The sequence below is a fragment of the Amblyomma americanum genome, chromosome 1 (assembly GCF_052857255.1).
Source record: "Amblyomma americanum isolate KBUSLIRL-KWMA chromosome 1, ASM5285725v1, whole genome shotgun sequence".
NCBI classification, from domain to species: domain Eukaryota; kingdom Metazoa; phylum Arthropoda; class Arachnida; order Ixodida; family Ixodidae; genus Amblyomma; species Amblyomma americanum.
Genome location: NC_135497.1, coordinates 286,920,450 through 286,946,100, shown reverse-complemented (window position 1 = coordinate 286,946,100; position 25,651 = coordinate 286,920,450). Strand labels below are relative to the sequence as shown.

At 46.7% G+C, this 25,651-nt stretch overlaps 1 long non-coding RNA gene across 2 annotated transcripts in view; it reads left to right on the top strand.

Annotated features, from left to right (window-relative positions):
• The window catches only part of LOC144097784 (uncharacterized), a 37,264-nt gene extending 16,562 nt beyond the window's left edge, over positions 1-20,702 (top strand). Inside the window, exon 3 of one of the 2 annotated variants that reach the window (XR_013307097.1) lies at positions 20,613-20,702. This is a non-coding gene — a long non-coding RNA (uncharacterized LOC144097784). Of the gene's footprint in view, positions 1-4,979; positions 5,083-20,612 lie in introns of those variants that run through there. The other variant, XR_013307098.1, reaches the window with a different exon arrangement.
• The last annotated feature ends 4,949 nt before the right edge of the window (positions 20,703-25,651 follow it).

Genomic DNA, 25,651 nt, shown 5'->3' with positions numbered 1-25,651 from the left:
AGAGCATCGACGAGGGCCACGGAATCTGCTTGGAGGCGAGGAACCTCAGCGCGATAAGGAATTAAATGCATTAGCAATGTCGGTTTGATTAGTAAAGTACTCTCGTCATCAGAAACTTCTGCTATGCTTGTTTTGTTTTAAGCTATATTCAAGAATTCCTTATTTGTTACCCCATTCTTACGAGTATTATTTCCATTTCTAAGTATTTCATTTTGGTAGTACACTTGTTTAGAGCGGTTAAGTTCGCCGGAGACAATATCAGAGTATCGTTGAAACTACTTTTTTAGGTGAACGTTAAGTGGCTGTGTTCATTCCTTTCTGAGGTTATTTTTTATTTATACAGCTTAGAAGGCTTTTGGTGATCCACGGGTTCCGGGAAAGTGAATTTCGGGGAACTTAATGATGCGCAAGAGGTAATTATTTCTTTGAGCTTCGCGGGATATTTACTGAACCGCAGCAGTGGCGGATGTTCCTTGTAGTATACTCTCCTAGTTATAGTCTGAATTACTATCTCAATAAATCGCTTTCTATCAAATGATTGCTTGTAGCGTTTCTTGGGGGTCGCGTTATTGGGTCATTCGGTTAACAGGAAAATTGGGCGACGGTCCGTGTTATCGAAGTTGATGACTCCTACGATCTGAGGAGTAATAACATTTTGTAATACATGATCAATGAGGGTGCTAGAGCCTTGATGAGCAATGCGCGCACGTGACGCTAATAATGGCTCCAATCCATGGCCGACGAGCAGTTTATGTATAACGAACAAAATTTATCAGAATTGTCTGTTGTGTCGATATTAACGTCAGCTAAGATGACGATGTTCTTGTTTTCACGATTAAAATTTTAGAGGTTCACTTCTAGTCGATGGCAAAAGTGCTCGTGTGATGCGGAATGTGAGCGATAGATAATACCATAGTGTCTCTGTGCGGAGCAAAAATGTATTTGTCAAATTCTATAGCCTTACACTAATTCGCACTTCTCTGTCTGAAACGTGATGTTGTGACGGCGTTTGTAGGATATATGTTTTGAAATAAAGATTGCAGATCCACCGGGCCAACAAGTTGACCTATGATAGTATTCATTTTGATAGCCGGGAAAAGCAAATAGCCTATCACCATCGGCAGATAGCCATGTCTCAGAAAGACAAATGAGTGAAAAGGCGTAATCAGCTAGCGTTAAAATGTTTACCAAGTCGTCGTAATGTCTTGATATACTGGAAGAATTCAAATGGATAATAGACTTATGGTTATCAGCTGAATTGACGAGAAAGCTTTTAAGGTGACCTAGTGAGTAGTGCATGATGATTATCGATGTGTGGTGCACGGTTTACGTGATGGCAGACATATCATCAAGTCCAGAGATACGCTAGACGTCGCTTTCCTTGATTTTCCTTGCCTTGATGTGGACACTGTGTACCCAAATAATAATAATAATAATAATAATAATAATAATAATAATAATAATAATAATAATAATAATAATAATAATAATAATAATAATAATAATAATAATAATAATAATAATAATAATAATAATAATAATAATAATAATAATAATAATAATAGGTTTTTGGGGGAAAGGAAATGGCGCAGTATCTGTCTCATATATATCGTTGGACACCTGAACCGCGCCGTAAGGGAAGGGATAAAGGAGGGAGTGAAAGAAGAAAGGGAGAAGAGGTGCCGTAGTGGAGGGCTCCACTCCTACCACTCCACCGCGCCTACCGCTCCACTCCAATTCCGCAGGTGGAGTCGGTTAAATACCTAGGTGTTACTTATGACCAAAATTTGGACTTGCGACACCATATTAAGAATAATGTTATTAAAGGGGAACGTGCACTGGGCCGTTTGACCCGAGTTGGCAATAAAAAGTTTGGCATGCGTCGTGACACGCTACTGTTGCTCTATAAGGCTTATATGAGACCGATTCTGGAATTTGGTGGCAACTTGTTCTCTGGTAGCGCGAACTACAAGCTGCAGCCATTAGCCTTATTGGAAAGGCGTGCCCTACGGCTATGCCTCGGGCTCCCAAAATCAGCTTCCAACGCTGTCCTTTATCTGGAAGCCCGTATCCCCAACCTCTATTCCCGCTTCCAACTTCTAACAGTGCGTACTTTCCTCAAGTCTTTTGACCCGGCCCCAGGTGTTAGTATTCCAATTTTTGTATCCCAACCACACCTTTTTTGACTAATCACTGGCCACGTTATCAGCTTTCGCAAGTTAGGTTCACTCAGAATCTGTTAGCTCCGCTTCAGCTTGATCTGATCTCCTTGCAACGAGTTGCTGACACGCAGGCTGGTCCCGTCTTCTATTACGACTTTATTTTCCCGTCCCATGCGAAGCATATGCCCGCACATACCCTAAATGGTCTTCTTTCTGAACACCTACAGAATTTTCCACATCATACTGTTATCTCCACTGATGCCTCTGGCAGCTGTGAGAAGGCGGCGATTGGCATATATTCGCAGGAACTAGCTTGGAGGTACTCCGTTCGTATCCCTGATTATACTCCTATATTCTTCGCAGAGTTTTTGGCCATTGGTTTGGCTCTTCTCAAAATTCCCAGACATGTCGCACGGGTTCTTATTCTTACAGACTGCCTTTCAGTTATTGTCTCTCTCTAAAATTAGGAAAAATCTTTCTTGACTCGTTCACTTAGGTTTTTTGTTCCGAGCACAGTGCGTGAGATCCGTTTGGTCTGGGTACCTGGGCATTCAGGCGTCTATTTTAACGAGGTGGCTGATTTATTGGCAAGGTCAGCTCTCAGCGCACCTGTAATATATCCCGTCCCTCACCTCATTCTGTTAGCAGCTTCACGTTTCCAGCGGTTCCAACATATTTCAGCCACTTTGAGTGATCCGTTGCTCAATACCGTGGACTTTCAACACCTAAAGTACCCATGGAATATCCGGTGGTGCAAGTCAAGGTTTTGTGAAGTGTCCATGACGCTCCTGCGATGTAGAATCCCTCACTTAAACTTGTACTTATGCAGGTGCGGGTTCGCTGCGACAAACCTTTGTGTATCATGTGGGCAAATTGAATCAATCGATCATTTTCTCCTCTCTTGCCGGCGGTTCGCGGTTCAGAGAAAGCAATATCTGGAGGTTCCTCTTTCGAGACTAGGACTGCCTCTGTCTCTTACAGTTCTTCTATCGTTCGGTGCGAGTGCCAAGGGATTCCCGTTAAGCAGTGTATGCGGCTACCTTCACGATTACATAAGTGCAACTAATCGATTATCTTGTTAGCTATATACAAAATTCTTTCGCATGTCCAAAAAAGGCTAGATTGATTCTATTCCGGATGACTCATACCTCTTGAATTCATTTTATTTTTCCAATTTTTTTTATCTTGATTCAGTCTTCTGACGTTTCCTTCACCGCGCAAATGCTTCATTGGCATTCTACTCTATACCTTGGCCAATCCCCCCCCACGTGGGTACGTGCCATATTACTTAAGGAGGAGAAGAAGAAGAAGAAGAAGAAGAAGAAGAAGAAGAGGGCTCCGGAATAATTTCGACCACCTGGGGATCTTTAACGTGCACTGACTCACATCGCACAGCACACGGGCGCCTTAGCGTTTTTTCTCCATAAAAACGCAGCCTCCGCGGTCGGGTTTAAGCCCGGGAACTCCGGATCAGTAGTCGAGCGCCCTAACCACTGAGCCACCACGGCGGGTGTGTACCCACACAAACTCCCAGTTTTTTTTCTTGTTCAGAGCGAGTGCTTTGCCAAGCAGACGTTCGTTCTGTGTGGTTAGGTGATCGTTCACGTAGATGGGCTTGTCATCGTTGTGATGCGTGCTTTTCTTGCTTTGGCAATAAATTCTGCCTTCTTGGCTGGGGAAAAAGAAATAATTGGCGGTGTGTTAGTCCTGGTCAACACTAGTTGAATTGCGAAACCTTCGTTTCCTCGCCACGTCGTCCACGCAGCGACTCATTCTAACGCTCTCGAGAACTCAAACCCGTCTCTTCCGCAGTTGAAGAGTCACTCCAGGACGTGGCGCACCTTTTCTGGCTGCATCTTCGTTACGACGCTCCTCGAGTCGTGCGGCGTGTTCTTCCGGCGTCTGTTGAGCGCGTCGTCTCTTCCTCGCTTCGTTCTGTCGTTGTTGCGTCTCTTGAGCGCTCTCTATAACTACAATACACCGAGGTGAAGTGCGCGCGCGCGCGCACGCACGCACGCACGCACGCACGCACGCGCGCGCGCACACACACACACACACACACACACACACACACACACACACACACACACACACACACACACACACACACACACACACACGCACACACACGCACGCACGCACGCACGCACACACACACACACACACACACACACACACACACACACACACACACACACACACGCACACGCACACGCAGACACAGACACACACAGGCGCACGCGCACGCACGCACGCGCACACACACTCGCAACACTCGATGCGACCTCTCAACTTACGAGCCACACAAACACTCACACACACACATACAAACACGCACACACACTTGCAGTTTCGTACATTCTTGTTGACACGATTATAGAGTTTCTCGGAGCTCCGTTCCAAACGATGTGCGAAGTATCAAGTGCTGAGGAATGATTTATGCAGTGGTCGGTTGAAACTGTTTTAGACGGGCGTCGCGACATCAGAAGGTGGGGGGCGGCTGTGATTTCAGAACGCACTGTCTTACGCAGTTTAGCTAAAATTAGCTCGCCCGTTCAATCCTAGCACTTAATTCTTAGTCACTTCATCGTTCGAGAGCTGAAGGAAAGCGAATCTGTTATGTTGGCTGCTGACCCTGTCTCTCAGGGTGCGACCAGGGCTGACACCACCCATTCTGCATTCTACATCGTCTTTTGCGCGGCAGTTTCGTTCGCTGCCATGCATGCGACTCAGATTTTCAAGCCAGGTTTTGCGTGGATGGCGCTCGCAGTGTTGTGAGAACTTTGTGGTAAATTTTGTGCACTTTTTGACTTCCAGCGAGTGTCACACGTCATCCAGCTTTGTGCCCGGCTGTACACAAGGCAACAGAAACGACGCCACCGGTCATCATTTTTTCACATTGCCTCGCAATGACAGCCAGTAAGTGAGTTTTCAAACTTGCTGCGACACAAAATTTACCACAATATCGAGCTCTGTGCACAGTTTTATCACAATGCAGCGGTTGTGGCGGGAAAATTTTTAAAAGTCTTCGCGATAAAATGCAGAATATACTGCAAAAAATAATATAACAGGCAAGATGAAATTTCTACTCCAGAGAGCTAGCTGCAGGCCATCTTATAATTCCCAAGGCTGTCGTCAAGAAGATGGTGGCTGATTCGGCAATGGGTACATGCTGTACAAGCAGCTGTTGAAAACTGCAGCTTCTGCCTGTGACCTAGAGAGAAATCTGATGGAACTAAATATTTAAATATCGGTGCAAGTGTAATTGCAAATCTTGATGGAGAAGAGGCGAAGTAATAAAATGTTCACCATGGTCAACTTCTGCGAGGTAGAAGAGAAAGGAGGAGAAGGACTTTAACGGAACATGAGAGGTCTGCCTGGTTATCGGCCTGGCATGCTACTCCAGGAAAGAGAAAGGTCCTGACATTGAAGGCAGCTAGAGGAAGTTAGACCGAGGAACTCGAAGAACACTGGTTATCTGCCTTTGCAACGCCTGATGTCATCACAATGCACAGCGTCATCACAATGCACAGCTCGATGCTTGTGCACTGAAACAGTGCTGTCATAACATCCGATGGTGTAAAGTGCTATAACCGACGAAAAGACCACAGTGAGAAGCTAAAGTGCTTGGATGTGATGTTACACACAACACGTAATAGAAGCACTCCTCATTTATTGTGTTGTTGTTCGTCTCTACCTCGCAAGTGTACCTTTGTGCCCTGAAAGTATCGTGGTATTTTCACTATGTACCAACACCAGCTAGGCCTTATTGTTTGATCACTCCGAAAAAAATGAATTTTTCTTCTGGTATGGGCGCGGCACTGCCTATCTTTCACTTCTAACTGCATAGATGTTCTTTGCTAAGGTTAAATCAATCCATGAAATATAAATGGTGGTTGAGTTGCATTGGTGAAAGGGTGTTCCCATTGTTTACACGCGGCTTATCATCGATCATGTAGTTTAGATGCTTGTTTTGTGTTTTTTCTTAATGAAAACGAGTACTTATTTGTATGCTCTGTACGTGATGTCAAAAGAGATTTACACTTTAAGTATTTCTTATTTTTAATGTTCCATTTTTTATATATTTATTTTATATATTTTTAAAGAATTATATATTTCTTTTTTCTAATTATAATTTTAAAATTTTTATTAAATTTTTCTTTGCATTACGAATGCTTTATGATCAGTATGATATACGATTTCTATGCTGTAGGGCACTTTTATAACTCGGATTAGCATCCAATTTTAGCCTGGCGCTTTTTGCTGACGCCGACAACACGAAAATTTCCTTGGACGGTAGAGGTTACAGATTCGCTGTAAACTTCATTGGTCCACCGAGAAAAAGCCGCCAAATCCTCGGTAGTGACACGTAGGCCTGGGACGCGGGTACGGGATGCTCCGCAGCGAGACTTCCCAGGCTTCTCTACTGCTGATGCTTAAGCCTAAAATTTCCTTGGATGGTAGAGGTATATAGATTCATTGGTCCACCGAGAAAAAGCTGCCAAATTCCCGGTAGTGACATGCATGCCTGGGACGCGGGTAGGGGATGCTCCGCAGCGAGACTTCCAAGGCTTCTCTACAGCCGATGTTTGAGCCGGCGGCCGGGGAATCGGCGCATTCCCAAATTTTTCTACGGCCGATCGGTAGTAGAGAGGGAATGTTCTAGACTCCGATGATTTTTTGGAAAGGAACGGCGCATAACTGGCTGCCTTGGTCAGTGGACGCCTCAACCGCGTGTTGAGGTACTTGGCGGTGCTGAGAGAGATGTGGGCTGCATGCATGAGCACTGACAACGTTGTGGCATACACATGGCACTGCAGCAACAGTCGCAGCGTTCATTAGGACACCAACCTCTTGCGATCAACCATTAATTGAACTGCTACCTGGGAGGGTGGCAGGGTGTGCGTACTGCCTATCTAGTGCGCGGAACACACTCAACGTTACAGACGCCAAGCCGCGTCTAGATTTCCGATACACCACAGCTTTTGCTCTCTAACCAAGTTAAGCAGTCGTTGACCCGCAGCTAATTTTTTGAAGCGAAAAGCTTCACTACGACAGCTTTTCTAGCCGTCAGCGGGGCCACAAGTTTGACCTTGAATGTAGACAGAGGTCAGTGTGGCCGCAAGTTTCACTTTGAAATCTTGGGTTCGACCAAAAGCTGTCTGGTCAGGTATGTTCATGGCGTAAATTGCCGACCAGTCGCTTAAAAAATGACGTTTCGTTGAAAAATGACGTTGAACTAGGCCCTCGTAAGCTGGGGCAGAAACTTCGTTTTTTTGATGATTGGTCGGCGCTTTAATTTCCGCCATATTTCGCCTTGAATGTAGGTAGAGGTCAAACCATGAGAAATGGCGCCTGTGTCACATTTATCGGTGGACACTTGAACCGCGCCCGTAAAGGAAGAATTAAGTAGTATGTGCTTTTATTAAAATAATAATATAAAGGAAGGAAAAATTCTTTGCTAGCCCCGGCATCTGCCATCGATACTGAAGCACCTGAGCTGGGGCAGCGGAAATAAAGGATAGCAGGCAGAATGGAGAAATATAATGAAAGAGGTGAGGGGACAGGAAGAGAGGATAGGGGGAGAAGTAATATACACAAACTATTTACACAATAAGAAGTGTGTCCAGGTTGTGCGCGTGATTAGTTCATTTTAGAGGAAATGAAACACACGCGCACAGCACTATGTTGACTACAACTGGAGTGGGGCGTCCAGTTAATCGTCCAAGGGAGACGTGAAGCCCGTTTGCTCCAGGAATGCACAAAGGCTCACCATGGTTCGCTCAAAGGTGCGAAATGAAATGAAATTTGGTTTTAAAGAAACGAAATAAGCCTGTCTCACATATCTCGGTGGACAACCGTATCGCGCCGTAAGGGAAGGAAAGTGAAATAAATTTGGTTTTAAGGAAAGGAAATGACTGTTTTACAGGTAGTCGAAATTACTGCTGAGGGGTCCATAGATATATGAGACAGATACTGCGCCATTTCCTTTCAACCAACCAACAATTAAAACCAACTTCACTACGGCGCCTCTTTCTTCCTTCCTTCTTTCACTCTCTCCTTTATCCATTCCTTTACAGCGCGGTTCAAGTGCCAGCCGACATGTCAGACAGATACTGCGCCGTTTCCTTTCCCCAAAAACCAATGTTCATTTCTCATCTCAATCACATCCTCTGAAAATGCCTTCGGCCTCCCTCTGAGGGAGGATGAGGAAAACTTTTATTGCAAGTAATGGGCACCCTACTCCGGCAGTCCACTGGCTGGCGCTGCGTCGAGGGCCCTGCGTGCCAGTCCACGCTGGTGATGATCAGGATATCCGCTGAGAAGAATGGCCTCCTATTTCCACGGGTCTAGGTTCGGTATAGTGGTCGGTAGCGGGATTTAGTTGCCAAGCCCACACCATGTGACAAGCCGAGGCACTTTCTGCACAGTGTGGGCATTGCGAATCATAGTGTGTGGGATACCATATGTTTAGTTTGACGGGTATTCGTTTGAAGGTGTCTCTGTGTGTGTTCCTCAGCCTTGCTTAGGTATAAGTGCGGCAGAGGGTGTGTGCCCCTCGCCAACCTGTGGTCACTGGTTGAGGATCTTGTTCCGCGGTGTCATAAGACGCGGGAGAGACACGGATAAGCGCCTGGGCATGCCTGTGAGCAGCGGCATTCTCTCCCGTTTCGACAATGTGGGTGGGGAACCAAGTAATATTGGCTTGGTTATGTGGGTGATTGTTCAATATTGAGAGTGCAGTCTGCTCCACTTGTCCGTTCATAAGAGAGGGAAGAAGCATAAAGTCTTTAGAACGATGCGATGCCTTACACCCCAGCTGCGATCCAGAGGTTCAACGGAAGACCGTCCGACTGGCCGAAGCCGCCGATAAGGTCCAGGGACTCCTGGCTGTCTTCTAGGTGGGAAGGCTACAACCTTCCCTACATCTCTTAGAAAATTACATCCAATTGCAAGAGAAAGCAAGTGTAGCAGGCGGCGGCAGAAAGTTGGGCGGGCGGACGTGTGTGTATAACACGTTCGCTGAAACAGCCTTGATGGTAGGCGTTTTAACAGGTCCTGTGCCAAGGTCTTTGTAGAGGGTTGCGCTCGAACCTGGTCCTGCTGCTTGCGGACCGGGCAGGCGCCGGCGATGGTAATTAACATGGTCCTTATGACAGTGCAGGCACCAGGGCGCACAATGATGGGCAGCGTTCGCGTGGAGAAAGGTGGTGGTTTTTCAGGTAAGGCAGTGTGCTTGGGTGGAAGGGCACTGAACCTTCCTGTGCCCATACAGAAGGCAGAAAAATGCCCGAGGACGGTGTGGATAACAGCGGTACGCTATTTGTTGGAAGTAGATTATTCGTGGGACGGTGCGGCCCTCAAAAGAAGTCGAGACGGTGCTCGTGCATCCGATTATCTGTGCCCCGATGATGATGTGGGTGCGGGAAGAGATGCCGGCAGAGTTGGGGACAGAGCCCGGTGCGGTCAATCCGGAATATTCCTCAGGCTGCTTTAGCGGGGCTTAGTTCGTACGGGATTTGGTGGTGAGAAGAAGAGTTAGCGATGAAACGCCAGTTTCCGATAAGAAGCCGGTTTCCGACGAAACGCCGGGCCCGATGAGACGTCGAAGAGCGCTGAGACGCCGGGGACTGATGATACGCCGAGTAGGCGTTTCGCAGTGTCGTTATTGTCCGAATAATTAGAAATCTTTTGTCCTGTCGGTTATGGACTAATTTTAGCGTGTGCGTGGTCAGTGAGGTGGGAGGTGGACCTGATAAGGTCGAAGATATGACTCACCGATGCAGATGCGAGTGAGGGAGGAAAGTGAAAGCCAACTGAGATGATCGTGTGTCGATGGCGGGGTGGTTAGAGAAACTTGTGGGTTCTACGGCCGTACATAACCGTGGTGAATGGGATGGGCTCTTCTTCTACGTCTTGAAGGGGAGACATGTTGGGTAGCTTGCAATACGGGAGCTGGCAAGGCTTGTGGTGAGGCCAGAATCGTGACCAACGCAACGCCGTCTTCGGCGACTTCCATTGCCTCCATAGGATGGGGCGCGGCGGAAGCCGCGTCGGCTGCCGCCTGGTATTTTCAAAGGATCGCTCCGTGCTGAAAAACTGTCCGATCATCGAAATATGGACGTTGGTTGAAAGCTGGCAACTTTCCGGGAACGATTTTGAAGATATTTTGGGGCAACGGGCAAAACTTCTAGCATGTTTGGGCAGATTGGTGGGAGCTTGATGTGACGTGGTCGCGCCGAGGTCATGGAACGCCGGAGAGAGTTGTGGCGCATTAAATTTTGCAAAAGAAAGTGGCTGCGGCTGGCAAAGGACAGGGTTAATTTGAGACAGTTGTCCAAGTACTAATAAATTCGCCTGTCAGCCAATAGACTTCAGGCTCATAAGGAAAGGCCTTTGTCCTACAATGGGCGTAGACAGGCTGCTGCTGCTGCTGCTGATGGTTTACCGACCGGGGCGGCTGTGTTTCGATGGAGGCGAAACGCTAAATCACCTCTGTGCTGTGCGATATCAATACTCGTTAAAGTCACCAGACAGTCGAAATTATTCCGGAGCCCTTCACTACGGCACCTCCTTCTTCTTTTCTTCTTTTACTCCCTCCCTTATTCTCTCCCTGATGGCGCGGTTCAGGTGTCCAACGATATATGAGACAGATACGATGCCATTTCATTTCCCCCAAAAGAAATATTCATTTTTTTTGCTGATGGTTCCTTTATTCTTTCTTTGCTTTATCAATCAATCAATAATTTTATTTCTTCCTCACAAAAAGATTAGCGGAGGACGAGGAGGGCTCGAAGAAAAAGTGGAAGTTTCCACTTGACGAGCTCCGAGCCCCCTATTTACAAGGCATATACAGTGGAAGATTAAGAAACATACATCTTTATAATTAGAAAGTTTAAAAGTCAGTACGTGTAATATGCAATACAAAAATAATATACTCATTTTTGAGCCACAAATAAAGTTCAGTATGTACAAGGAAGGGAGCCACGGTAGCGCACCAATTCTACAAGAGAATTTCTAAAATACATAAAACAATTTCATACACGCTCACTGTCGCGTTACAAAGGACTTAAGCATATTGTTGGTAATGGTGCTTATGTTAATTCCTTGACAATGAAGGTGGTTTAGTAGGGTCGGTAGGGCATGACGGAGCATTTGTTCAGACAGTCTTAAGCGTGAGTAAGGAATTTTCCAAATTAGATTAGTGCGTGTATTGTAGTGTCGTGTTTGAGGGGTCAAGGTAGCAAGTGTACGGAGAATTTCAAGCGAGTCATGCTTATATCGCTTTGCAAGGTAGAATGAGTACATATGATGGATGGAAAGAATGTCAAATTTAGTGAAAAGTTTGGATGTATGTTCACGATAATGAACATTTGCTATGCTGCGGATCGCTCTTTTCTGTAGGACATGTATGCGATTTAAATTACCAAGTGTTGTTTTACCCCACAATAAGAGACAGTAGTTAACATGTGAAAGGAAAAGTGAATTGTTAATGTGTAATTTAACGGCCGTCGGTAAGTACGATTTATATTTAGTTATGACCCCAGCAGCTTTTGCTATCTGTGTGGTAACGTGGTCAACGTGCGTGTGCCAGGACATATTTTTGTGAAAGTGGACACCAAGACATTTGACAGAATCTACGATTTCTACATCTGCGTCGCCTAAAGTGAACGTCATCTCTGGAGCGCTGGCTGCTTGTCTGGTAGTGAAAATAATTGCCTTTGTTTTATTAGCATTAATCTGTAAAGAGATTATTTCGCTCCAGGTGGTCAGTTTTTCCAGAGTGTTGTTTATTTCGAATTGAAGAGAATGATAGGAACGACTGCGAAAAAATATTGTCGTGTCGTCTGCATATGTTACGTATTCTGCGTTGCTACTAATGCACGTAATATCATTTATGTACGAGTTAAATAATAGGGGACCAAGTATGCTGCCTTGGGGGACACCTGCTTTTATTGGCTGGCAAGTGGATAGAATTTTCTGTATGGAAACGCACTGCATTCTGTTTTCGAGGTAAGACTTTAAGAGGTCGAGAGGTATTCCACGTATTCCATATACTTCCAGTTTTTTTAACAAAGTAACATGGTTTATGCTATCGAATGCCTTCGAAAAGTCTATATATACACCTGCAATTACATATTTTTCTTCGATTGCTTTCAAAATTATTTCTTTTTGAGCCAAAAGAGCATATTCTGTGGACATTCCTTTTCTAAAGCCAAACTGAGTGGGATTAATTAAATTATGTTTAGTTGCAAACTTGGGAATTCGTATGTGGATGAGTTTTTCTAGACCTTTCGAGAAGACTGGCAGGATGGAAATTGGCCGATAGTTTGTCAGATTATTTTTGTCCCCTTTTTTAAATATAGCGACTACCTTAGCGATTTGCATCTTCCTGGGGAAAGTGCCTGTTGAGAGGCAAATATTGTACAAGTATGTGAGCGGCGACAAAATGAGGTCTAGTGCATATTTTACTGGTTTGATCTGGATATTAATATCACAAGCAAAGCTGTTTTTCAGTGAATGGTACACAGCACAGACCTCAGTCTCGCTTGTAGGGTCAATGTAAAGACTTTGTGGATTTCTAATCATTCCATTTATTGCCTCCGAGGAATGTGTGCTGGTGACCAAGTTTACAAAAAAAGGTATTAAATTCCTCTGCTAGCATCGCTCCCTTAATGACTTTATTGTTTAATATGATTTCATTAATATTTTCCTTTACGGGAACTCTATTTAGCAGCACATTAATTTTTTTCCATATATGTTCAGCTTTTGGGGCTTTACCAACTTCAAAGTAGTTACATAAATAAACCTGTTTTGCCTTTCGCAGCTTAGCATTAGTTTTGTTTCTATGCCTTTTAAAAATTTCCCAGTCTTTCAGATTGCGAGTGTTTAAGAACCTAGTAAATAGCCTTTCTTTTTTTCTTATTAGTTTCAAACAATCGTTATCGATCCAAGGTTTTCGAATTTTTCTTCTTTTTTTGCATGTTTTCATTGGAAATGAACTTGAGTATGCATCAATAAACAATCTCAAAAATAGTTCATAAGCACCATCGGCGCTCGGGGAGCTATACACTGGTTCCCAGTTTACCGCAGAAAGGTTTGTGCGAAATGTGTTCAAAGTTTTTTCATTAATTTCTTGAAATGCTTTAATTACATTGGCTCCGTCCGCATGTTTCCTTAGCGCATTTTTAGCGAGTAAGAAAATAGGCAAGTGGTCACTTATGCCGGACGTGATAACGCCACCAAAAACTTCGTGTTCAGGTATGTTTGTGACAAAGACATCCAATAAGGTACACGACGTTGTTGTTATGCGTGTAGCGTCTTTGATCACATTGTGACAGGAGTGTGATAGGAGTAAGGTTTGTAAGCACTGCCGAGTGTTGGATTTAGTCATCAGATCAATATTGAAATCACCACCCAAAAACAAGTTGAGGTTGTTATTGCTTGCATAGTTAAGGATGTCTTCAAGGTGAGGAAGAAAAGAGTCAACTACTCCATTAGGAGGATGATACATGACAACTATAAGATACCTTGAACTTATTGCAGTAAGGCACTCTACATCATCGGAAACAATAGAAAACTGATCAAGCACATCACACTCGATACATTTTTTTACGTGCAACAACAGACCGCCACCACCTTTCCGAGTTCGATTCAGACAAAATGTATTGTACCTGTCATCAGTGATATTATCACACTCTGAATGAAGCCAAGTTTCTGTAAGCATTATTACCTCAAAATCGAAGTTAAATTTTTCTAGTAGAATATTAAGAAAATCTTGTTTATTGCACACTGATCTTATATTCAGGTGAAAGCACTTAATTCAATTTATGTTCTCAGAGGCAGCAACCGAGAGAGGGCGGGGAGGGAACACGCAGCGCATTGTCGTCTGATAGGATCAGTCGGTGTCGTGAGGTCACGTGCTGTGTTCGTGTGCGCGCCATATTGGCTGTTCGCTCGTAGATTCCGGCATGCGAGCGATGCTTGGGAAAGAGCGAAAGCTGGGAAAACAAAGAGAACAAGGCCACGTTGGCTTCTTTCTTCCTGCAGTCTGTATTGCAGTACGCGTTGCAGTAGCCATCTAAAAAGACGAAAGGTCACATCGTCGCAGAACACGTTGCAGTAGCCGTGCCTCTACGAGCGTCTGTCGCGGACTTGGTTCGTTGCGTTGCTCGCTGGTAAGTGGCGGCTTTTGATTGGTACGTGTTCGGTGCTTTGATCCTGCTTTTAGGACCGCGCTGCACCATGTACGCACAGAGTGTGCCGCATTTCTGCCTGAGAAGACATGCAAGTGCCGTGATGGAGTCGATCGATCCATCCAGCGTAGTAAATTCATTGTCGCCGCCTGAGCAGCGCGCAACACGTCAAAAGATCCTTCTAAGAAGCGTCACAAAAACCTAGCAGACCATTCATTTTCTTAGAAATGCGTTTTTGAGGCGCACATCGCTCTTTAGGTGTACGCGTCCTGACAGAGCTGTAGTTTGCTGAAGGACCTCCGTATTCGGCTCTACCCTACTCAGGTCTAGGGTGTCTCGATGCCAGCTGCGCGCTACGCCGAGGCACCTTACTCTAAAGCCGCTCAATAAACTAGTTTATAAGATAGTTTATTGAGGGGTTTTACCTTACTGGGGCCTGTAGGGCAGCGCCCTCTGTGTATCGTGTGATGGTCCGAGTGTGCAAGTACGGGCACTTGTCCGATTTCAGTGCATGTTTAAGGTCCCCCTGTGGTCGAAATTTTTCTGGTGACCTCTACCACGATACCTCTTCTTTTAATTTCTTTAACTCCTATTCTGTTATGGGTGCGTACTTTTCCGTGTTTCGTTGCCACGTATACACAGCAGGTAGTGTCACTACCAGCCTCTATGCACTGGTTGCGCTACTTTATTAGTAAGCACTCACGTGGCAGCAACGGCGGCCTATGACGCCTACGTCGCTTCAACTGAAGTCCTCGCCGTGTTGGCGCCTGAATTTATTTTATGTTCATTTTATATCCGGTCGCATCAAGCACACCAGGTGAGGCCTGTCAAGAGCGAGGTCGCGAAAAGCGTTGGCAAAAGCACAGCCATTTAATGCACGTGACGAATTGTGAGATGATGATGAATATGTTAGCGCAAACCATACTTGCGTTGCTGCGCGGTGGCTTTTCACGGTGGCTATCGAGAACGACTGACCACGCCAGAAGCGTTTCGTTACCGTTCCGAAGTGTTTGCTGGCGCCTGATGGCCGTCGTGGCTAGGGGGCTCCGGCACTTAGCCCGAGTTCCGAGTTTGAACTCGGGCGTGGCGGCCGCTTTTCGATGGAGACGGAACGCGAACAAATTGGAGGGACGCTTAAGCTTCGCCTTTAAGAGTGGAGTGCGACAGCGTGTTGCAGCGCTGCCAGGGTGTCCACGGAACGACATTGCAAGGTCATAGCGTTCGTGGATTTTGCAGTACATACTTTAGAAAAAAGAGGCGCATAACTTCCTCAATTTGTAGGTGGACGCCACAATGAAAAAAATTGGTTTTTGGGGAAAGGAAATGGCGCAGCATAAGTCTCACATAATGGCTGACACCTTAACCGCGCCGTAAGGGAAGAGAGTAAGGCGGTAGTGAGAGAAGAAAGGAAGAAAGTGGGGCCTCAGTAGATGGCTCCGGAATAATTTCGACGACCTTGGTATCTTTAACGTGCACTGACATCGCACAGCAGACGGGCTCCTTGGCGTTTCGCCTCTATCGAAACGCAGCCTCCGCTGTCGGGTTTGAACCCAGGAACTCCAGATCAGTAGCAGAGCGCCTAATCACTAAGCCACCGCGGCGGGGTAATAGGTGGACGCCACCGACTACAGTGCGTCGCCCGCCCACTTTCGGATCAAAATATTTTGCAGTTGTTGGGCGCAACAAAGTATGTGTTTGCATACGCCTTAGAGTTCGCTCATCGGCCTTTCACAGGCCTCGAGCCCGGGGCGGATACCGCGGCGATGGCCGTCGCCACAGTAATGCTGAACTTTTCGGAATGTCAGGCGATGCAGTGCACACACTGTGCTCAAAGAACTGGGTGCAGGTTACTGGACACTTCGGCCGAGTGCCCGAATCATTAAGCCACCGTTTCGGGTGCCATTTGCATTGGCTGCTGCGGCATATGCAAGTCATGTGAAAGGAGCAAGCAGCGCTGTCTGCTCGCGTATGGTAACCGCCTCAGCGCAGGGCGTTGTCATTACCCTTATTAATGCGAAAGCAATATATTGTTATGTCGCGTCAGCAAAAAGTGGCCGCCAATTTTGTCCGCACAAGTATGTCGTTATGTGGAGATTCGTGTGCAAAAGTTTGATCGAGTTAGATAGTGCGTGCGCAGATCTAGAAATGGTAAGAGTTTGGTTGATGAATTATTAGTTAATGAAATTAATGAAAATAAAAGATTTGTTTGAAGCAGGTTTTTGTGACCGATTCGATGAAAAACGATATAAATGCGTGAGATGGCTTAGCTAGTACGAAAAATAAAACAAAATAGGCAAGTGAAAAATTACAAGAAATGAGAAATAAACACAAAAACATAATATTCTTAATGATAATTTTAGCTGCGGTTCAACTACGGCTGAATCTAGTTAGAGAGCGAAACCTGCTGTGTATCGGGAAAGTAGACGCGGCTTGGCCTGTAAGGTTGACTGCGTTCCGCAGCCTGGATAGGCAACGCGCCTACGTTGGCAGGTGGCGGTTAAATAAGTGGTTGATCGCGAAAGGTTGGTCGCGCAATGAACGCTGCGGCTCAGTGGCTTAGCTCGGCTATGCCGGGATAAACATAGTGATATGTAAGGCATAGCATGGTTAGCGTTGGTTAATCTTGGTTGCAAGTGCAGGTTAGTCGGGTGGTGTAGCTATGTTGTCGCATTAAAGGCGACACAACTGTGGCTGCGGCGCACGCGAGCTCTCCTTTTCTATCCTCCGATATGTTATTAAGCATGCGACGCGGATGTCGAAGCGAGAAGAAGCGAGCGTAAAGACGAGGAATGCGGTGTGACGTCATACCAAACGGCGGTGCCGGCGAGACACGCGGTGTGTCGTCATGCAAGATGGCGCGGCGAGCGCGCAAAGCACATTAACCGTATCACATATCTCGATGGACACCCGAACCGCGCCGCAAAGGAAGGGATAAAGTAGGGAGGGAAAGAAGAACGAGAAAGCTGAAAATTGAAAGTTGCACTTTGAGGAAAGCCGCGGCGCTGCGCAGCGGCGGAACAGCTGTTTCTCGGTATTACTAGTGGCACATGCGCAGTTGCGACTAGGGAGCGAGAGAGAGAAATGCGCCGTGGGTCGTCATTGCTCTTCGCGCATTCGCAGCACGGCTGTCCAGGAATCACGCGAAACTGCTCATCTTGCGGCGAGGTAAAGCTTTCACTTTAAAAGAAAAAATGTAGGGACAATGAGAGCAAAGGAAAATGCGGTGTTTGAAGCAGGTTTTGAGTGACTGATTCGATGAAAAACAATGTAAATGCGTGAGAGGGCTTACTTAGTGTAAGAAATTTAAAAAAAATACGCGTCAGGCTCAGTGAGCCACGTTTCTCAACTCGTGAAACCACTGCGCGCAAATTGTGCACACTGCATTTCTGTGTCCGTAGCGCTCAGTGATTCTATATGGCCTGGTCTTTAGCCCATGTGTAATCAACACGAAAAAAGGTGCAGGTGTACCACTTGCTCACGTATACAATGCCCAAGATCCAAGGTTCAAAGCCGGCCGCGGCGTCCGTGTTCCGATGGAGGCAAAACGGAAAAGGTGCCAGTGTGCTGTGTGACGTCTTGACAACAGCGTAGTACAAGGGCGTTTATTTTCTGATTTTTTTTGTAAGGCACCACGATTCAGTGCAGAATGGCTTGCGCGTTTGTCACGCGAAGCTTCTATGCATGGTGCAATCGAGATATAAGCAGATCAAACAGATGTTCAAGTTTTTGCCCTGACTCGCGCCTCTTTTGACACAGCTATAGCGCTAGCTAATGAAAATTGCAGTTAGATATGTAATGAGGCATTTTGTACTGTCGTGTACGGCCTGCACTTATGAAGTTACCCGATGGACAGTAAAATGGCACCCGTGACATCACGTTAACACCTCTCACACTTTTAAAACAGTTAGTAAATAGTTAGCAACTGCAAGCAAAATGTTAGTAACTGCTCCGTTACTAGAGAGAGAGAGAGAGAGAATGAAAAGGAAACGTAGGGAGGTTAGCCCGATGTGAGTCTTCGGTTTGCTACCCTACACTGGGGATGGGGGATAGGGGTTAGAAAAACGCAAAAAAAGGTACGTGCACTCATGGAGACACACACACACAAGGCGTTCCAGTTAGTCTGTCACACAGGCCGGTAGATTGTAAGAAGCGCAAAAGCGCTTGCACGGCCTTCTGCGACGGTATGTCCTTTCGAACCGACTCTAACTTTCACATACTTTTCACTGCCTGTTACTACTTAGGCACAGAACTTTAAAAAGAAGTTAGTAAAAGGGTAGTAAAGAGGTAGTAAGTGTAGCTGTTGCTAACTCGGACTGCGTTTTACTATTTACTACCCTCTTCAAGGTATAGTTACTAAAAGTAGCCCTTGCTACTTTCTTAAGTCTGATCGCTAGTTACTACCCAGTGAATAACCGCTCCTTTAGCCATAAAAAAACTGAGAGAATATAACTGACGCAGCTATCGTGCGAATAAGTTGGTTTTTTAATTAAACAATTCTGCAGGGGCGTTAGGTTTATTAGACTAAGCTGCTTCTACGATGTCAACTTCATAATTAACGCTGGTTTTTTAGCTCAACGGGTTAGAGCCATTAGCCCGTAACTGAGAGTCAGATTTACGTTTTATATAAAACTGAGAAAGATGTACCTGTGCAAGCGCAGTGGTTGTGGGCGGATCTTTTTGTTTGTGCTTTTGTTGCATTCTGAACATCTGTTTGTGCCCGGTAAAGTTGGTGCCATTACCTCGCATAATTTATACACGTGCGCAAGGAGCCTAAACCCAAGTGTGTGATTTACGGTGAGCACGCTCTGACAGCTCTGATTTGTTTCGAGATTTAGTCAAAATGAGTATAGCTTTTTTTGCAGAGTGCAGAAAATAAGAAACACATGCGAAAATTTCTATTCATTCTCTTAGTAAACACTACTAGCTTCCCGTTACTAAATGGGGGTAGCAGCCGTTACTAACTCAATGGGTAAGTAGCTATAAGTAACCTTCCAGTTACTAACTGGAGTTACTAACAGGGTAGAAACATATGTGACAACCAGTTACTACCCAAAGTTAGTAAGTACTACTACCTTTTTTCTAAGAGAGTATAGTGGTCACTCTCAGGCTACCAGTTACTGGGTTTCATGAATCCTATTTTGGGATAGGAGAATAAGAATGGTGCGGACTGTATTTGGCAGGTGCTCCCGGGTTATTAGATGATAGTATATAGCAGTTGTATCTTGCCAGTAAGAGAGTTGATGAAGGACGCTGCCAGTACGCGCATCCGGGGTGGAAACTTACGAAAAGATTTGAAGTAACGGCAGCACAGCATGCTATGACAAGAAGTGTGATTCGTATAACGTTAAGAGGCAGAAATAGGGTAGAGTGAGTGAGAGAACTTAGTCCAGTTATTTTCATCCTAGTCGAAATCAAGAAGGAATGGGCGGGGCATGCAATGCGAAGAGAAGATAACCGATGGCCCGTTGTGGTAAAAGAATGAATTCCAAGAGAAGGCAGGCGTAGCAGAAGGCGGCAGAAAGTTATGTTGGCGGTTGAAATCAGGAATTTTTCTGCGGTAAGGTGTCCACAGCTGCTGCAGGACGACATTATTTAGAGGGACACATGGCTTTTGTTCTGTGGATGTAGTTACGCTGATTATAGTGATACTGAGAAAGTAGCGATGTTCACCTTTTTCGGCGGGGTTTCTCCTAGAACATTACCATACCTGCTTATGAGCCGCCCCCCCCCTCCATGAGGACCATATCTCCTCGACGTATTAAAAAGACGCAAACTTTCCTTACTATTTAGCGCCGCAATTGTGATAATTTATGAATGTACAACTATATTCCAGCCATCGGTAATCACAGAGCAAATCGCTGCCGCAATGGACGCGACTGTTTCGCGCGTGCGCTGGAAGCGTTGCTCCTTTTCCGGTGGTAAATCTCAAACAGGCCACTAGCTGTGCGATGCATAACGTACACGCATCTCTGCCAATCACACACGCAGAGGGAGGAGTAAAGTAGGGAGAGAGGGTATAAGCAAGGAGGTTCACGGCGAGATTGAGTGACTGGCGCTATTACTCTCCGAGTGCCAGGAGGGTCCTTATTTGAATCCATTCCACACCAAAGCAAGTCTGAACACAGTATTTTTCCCTCTGGCAGTATTAGGTGGAGGTAGCACCTGCTTAAGGAAGTAAAGAAGCTGCTTTCTTCTTTTTGTGCGCGTACGGCGTTTTATAGCACGTAAAGAGCTCGGTGCCGTTCTTTTACAGGGATATGTCCCCAGTCGTAAGGTTCTGTGGCGGTGGATTTTTATTCCGCAGCTTCCCCCTCCCACTCTGGCCGTGGTGGTTTTGAGGTCGGAGCAGGTCGCCTAAGGTAGGTGCATGTCTACAGTCGCGTTTACATGAATGCGAAGCAAATGCCTGTTTAAGGGAGTAAAGTAGCTGCTCTCCTCTTTTTGTGCACGTACAGCGTTTTATAGTACATAAAGAGTACGGTGCCGTTCATTTACAGGGCCGTGTCTCCAGCCTTAGGGTTCCACGGTGACGGTGGAGTTATCCGCAGCTAACCCTCTGACCGTGTTGGATTCGAGGTCGGAACAGATTGCCTACGGTAGGTGCATGTCTATAGTCGCGTTTACATGAATACGAAGTAAACGTCTGCTTAAGGGTGTACAGAACCTGCTTTCCTCTTTTTGTGCATGTACAGCGTTTTATAGTCCATAAAGAGCACGGTGCCGTTCTTTTACAGGGCCACGTCCCCAGCCTTAAGGTTCCACGGTGACGGCGAATGTTTTTTTCCGCAGCTGCCCCCTCTGACCGTGGTGGATTTGAGGTCGGAGCGGGTCGCCTAAGGTAGGTGCATGTCTATTGTCGCGCTTACGTGAATAGGAAGTAAACGTCTGCTTAAGAGAGTACCGAAGCTGCTTTCCTCTTTTTGTGCACGTACAGTGATTTATAGTACATAAAGAGTACGGTGCCGTTCTTTTACAGGGCCACTTCACCAGCCTTAAGGTTCCACGGTGACGGCGGACCTTTTGTCTGCAGCTGCCCCCCTCTGGCCATGGTGGATTCGAGGTCGCAGCATATTGCCTACGGTATGTGCATGTCTGTAGTCGCGCTTATGTGAATACGAAGTAAACGCTTGATTAAGGGAGTACAGCAGCTGCTTTCCTCCTTTTGTGCACGTACAGCCTTTCATAGTACATAAAGAGTATGGTGCCGTTCTTTTACAGGGCCACATCTCCAGCCTTAAGGTTCCACGGTGACGGCGGACCTTTTCTCCGAAGCTGCCCCCCTATGGCCGTGGAGGATTCCTGGTCGCAGCAGATTGCCTATGGTAGGTTCATGTGTATAGTCGCGTTTACATGAATACGAAGTTAACGCTTGCTTAAGGGAGTACAGTAGCTGCTTTCCTCTTTTTCGGCGGGTACGGCGTTTTATAGACGATAAAAAGCATGGTGCCGTTCTTTTACAGGGCCACGTCCCCAGCCGTAAGGTTCCACAGTGGCGGTGGACTTTCTCTCCGCAGCTCCCCCGTCTTGCCGTGGTGATTCGACATCGGAGCAGATTGGCTACGGTAGGTGCATGTGTGTAGTCGTGCTTACGTGTATACGAAGTAAAGGGCTGCTTGAGTACAGCAGCTGCTTTAGCCTTTTTGTGCGCGTACGGCGTTTTATAGTCACTAAAGAGCAAGGTGCCGTTATTTTACAGGGCCACGTCACCAGCCTTAAGGTTCCACAGTGACGGCGGACCATTTGTCCGCAGCTGCCCCCCTCTGGCCATGGTGGATTCGAGGTCGCAGCAGATTGCCCACGGTATGTGATGTCTGTAGTCGCGCTTATGTGAATACGAAGTAAACGCTTGATTAAGGGAGTACAGTAGCTGCTTTCCTCCTTTTGTGCACGTACAGCCTTTTATAGTACATAAAGAGTATGGTGCCATTCTTTTACAGGGCCACATCTCCAGCCTTAAGGTTCCACAGTGACGGCGGACCTTTTCTCCGCAGCTGCCCCCTCTGGCCGTGGTGGATTCCAGGTCGCAGCAGATTGCCTACGGTAGGTGCATGTCTATAGTCGCGTTTACAAGAATACGAAGTAAACGTCTGCTTAAGGGTGTACAGAACCTGCTTTCCTCTTTTTGTGCACGTACAGCCTTTTATAGTACATAAAGAGTATGGTGCCATTCTTTTACAGGGCCACATCTCCAGCATTAAGGTTCCACGGTGACGGCGGACCTTTTCTACGCAGCTGCCCCCCTCTGGCCGTAGTGGATTCCAGGTCGCGGCAGGTTGCCTACGGTAGGTGCATGTCTATAGTCGCGTTTACATGAATACGAAGTAAACGTCTTGTTACGGGTGTACAGAACCTGCTTTCCTCTTTTTGTGCATGTACAGCGTTTTATAGTCCATAAAGAGCACGGTGCCGTTCTTTTGCAGGGCCACGTCCCCAGCCGTAAGGTTCCACGGTGGAGGTGGATTTTTACTCCGCAGCTTCCCCCTCCCGCTCTGGCCGTGGCGGATTTGAGGTCGGAGCAGGTCGTCTAAGGTAGGTGCATGTCTATTGTCGCGTTTACATGAGTACGAAGTAAACGCCTGTTTAAGAGAGAAAAGTAGCTGCTTTCCTCTTTTTATGCGCGACGGCGTTTTATAGTACACAAAGAGTACGGTGCCGTTCTTTTACAGGGCCACGTCCCCAGCCTTAAGGTTCCATGGTGACAGCGGATGTTTTTTTCCGCAGCTGCCCCCTCTGACCGTGGTGGATTTGAGGTCGGAGCAGGTCGCCTATGGTAGGTGCATGTCTATTGTCGCGCTTACGTGAATACGAAGTAAACGTCTGCTTAAGAGAGTACAGAAGCTGCTTTCCTTTTTTTGTGCACGTACAGTGATTTATAGTACATAAAGAGTACGGTGCCGTTCTTTTACAGGGCCACTTCACCAGCCTTAAGGTTCCACGGTGACGGCGGACCTTTTCTCCGCAGCTGCCCCCCTATGGCCGTGGAGGATTCCTGGTCGCAGCAGATTGCCTACGGTAGGTGCATGTCTATAGTCGCGTTTACATGAATACGAAGTAAACGCTTGCTTAAGGGAGTACAGTAGCTGCTTTCCTCTTTTTCGGCGGGTACGGCGTTTTATAGACGATAAAATGCATGGTGCCGTTCTTTTACAGGGCCACGTCACCAGCCGTAAGGTTCCACAGTGGCGGTGGACTTTCCGCAGCTCCCCCGTCTTGCCATGGAGATTCGACATCGGAGCAGATTGGCTACGGTAGGTGCATGTGTGTAGTCATGCTTACGTGTATACGAAGTAAAGGGCTGCTTGAGTACAGCAGCTGCTTTAGACTTTTTGTGCGCGTACCGCGTTTTATAGTCACTAAAGAGCAAGGTGCCGTTAATTTACAGGGCCACGTCACCAGCCTTAAGGTTTCACAGTGACGGCGGACCATTTGTCCGCAGCTGCCCCCCTCTCGCCATGGTGGATTCGAGGTCGCAGCAGATTGCCCACGGTATGTGATGTCTGTAGTCGCGCTTATGTGAATACGAAGTATACACTTGATTAAGGGAGTACAGTAGCTGCTTTCCTCCTTTTGTGCACGTACACCCTTTTAGAGTACATAAAGAGTATGGTGCCATTCTTTTACAGGGCCACATCTCCAACCTTACGGTTCCACGGTGACGGCGGACCTTTTCTCCGCAGCTGCCCCCTCTGGCCGTGGTGGATTCCAGGTTGCAGCAGATTGCCTATGGTAGGTGCATGTCTATAGTCGCGTTTACATGAATACGAAGTAAACGTCTGCTTAAGGGTGTACAGAACCTGCTTTCCTCTTTTTGTGCATGTACAGCGTTTTATAGTCCATAAAGAGCACGGTGCCGTTCTTTTACAGGGCCACGTCCCCAACCGTAAGGTTCCACGGTGGAGGTGGATGTTTACTCCGCAGCTTCCCCCTCCCACTCTGGCCGTGGCGGATTTGAGGTCGGAGCAGGTCGCCTAAGGTAGGTGCATGTCTATTGTCGCGTTTACATGAGTACGAAGTAAATGCCTGTTTAAGAGAGAAAAGTAGCTGCTTTCCTCTTTTTATGCGCGACGGCGTTTTATAGTACATAAAGTGTACGGTGCCGTTCTTTTACAGGGCCACGTCCTCAGCCTTAAGGTTCCACGGTGACGGCGGATGTTTTTTTCCGCAGCTGCCCCCTCTGACCGTGGTGGATTTGAGGTCGGAGCAGGTCGCCTAAGGTAGGTGCATGTCTATTGTCGCGCTTACGTGAATACGAAGTAAACGTCTGCTTAAGAGAGCACAGAAGCTGCTTTCCTTTTTTTGTGCACGTACAGTGATTTATAGTACATAAAGAGTACGGTGCCGTTCTTTTACAGGGCCACTTCACCAGCCTTAAGGTTCCACGGTGACGGCGGACCTTTTCTCCGCAGCTGCCCCCCTATGGCCGTGGAGGATTCCTGGTCGCAGCAGATTGCCTACGGTAGGTGCATGTCTATAGTCGCGGTTACATGAATACGAAGTAAACGCTTGCTTAAGGGAGTGTAGCAGCTGCTTTCCTCTTTTTCGGCGGGTACGGCGTTTTATAGACGATAAAAAGCATGGTGCCGTTATTTTACAGGGCCACGTCCCCAGCCGTAAGGTGCCACAGTGGCGGTGGACTTTCTGCAGCTCCCCCGTCTTGCCGTGTTGATTCGACATCGGAGCACATTGGCTACGGTAGGTGCATGTCTGTAGTCGTGCTTACGTGTATACGAAGTAAAGGGCTGCTTGAGTACAGCAGCTTCTTTAGACTTTTTGTGCGCGTACGGCTTTTTATAGTCACTAAAGAGCAAGGTGCCGTTATTTTACAGGGCCACGTCACCAGCCTTAAGGTTCCACAGTGACGGCGGACCATTTGTCCGCAGCTGCCCCCCTCTGGCCATGGTGGATTCGAGGTCGCAGCAGATTGCCCACGGTATGTGATGTCTGTAGTCGCGCTTATGTGAATACGAAGTAAACGCTTGATTAAGGGAGTACAGTAGCTGCTTTCCTCCTTTTGTGCACGTACACATATTTAGAGTACATATAGAGTATGGTGCCATTCTTTTACAGGGCCACATCTCCAGCCTTAAGGTTCCACGGTGACGGCGGACCTTTTCTCCGCAGCTGCCCTCTCTGGCCTTGGTGGATTCTAGGTCGCAGCAGATTGCCTATGGTAGGTGCATGTCTATAGTCGCGTTTACATGAATACGAAGTAAACGTCTGCTTAAGGGTGTACAGAACCTGCTTTCCTCTTTTTGTCATGTACAGCGTTTTATAGTACATATAGAGTACGGT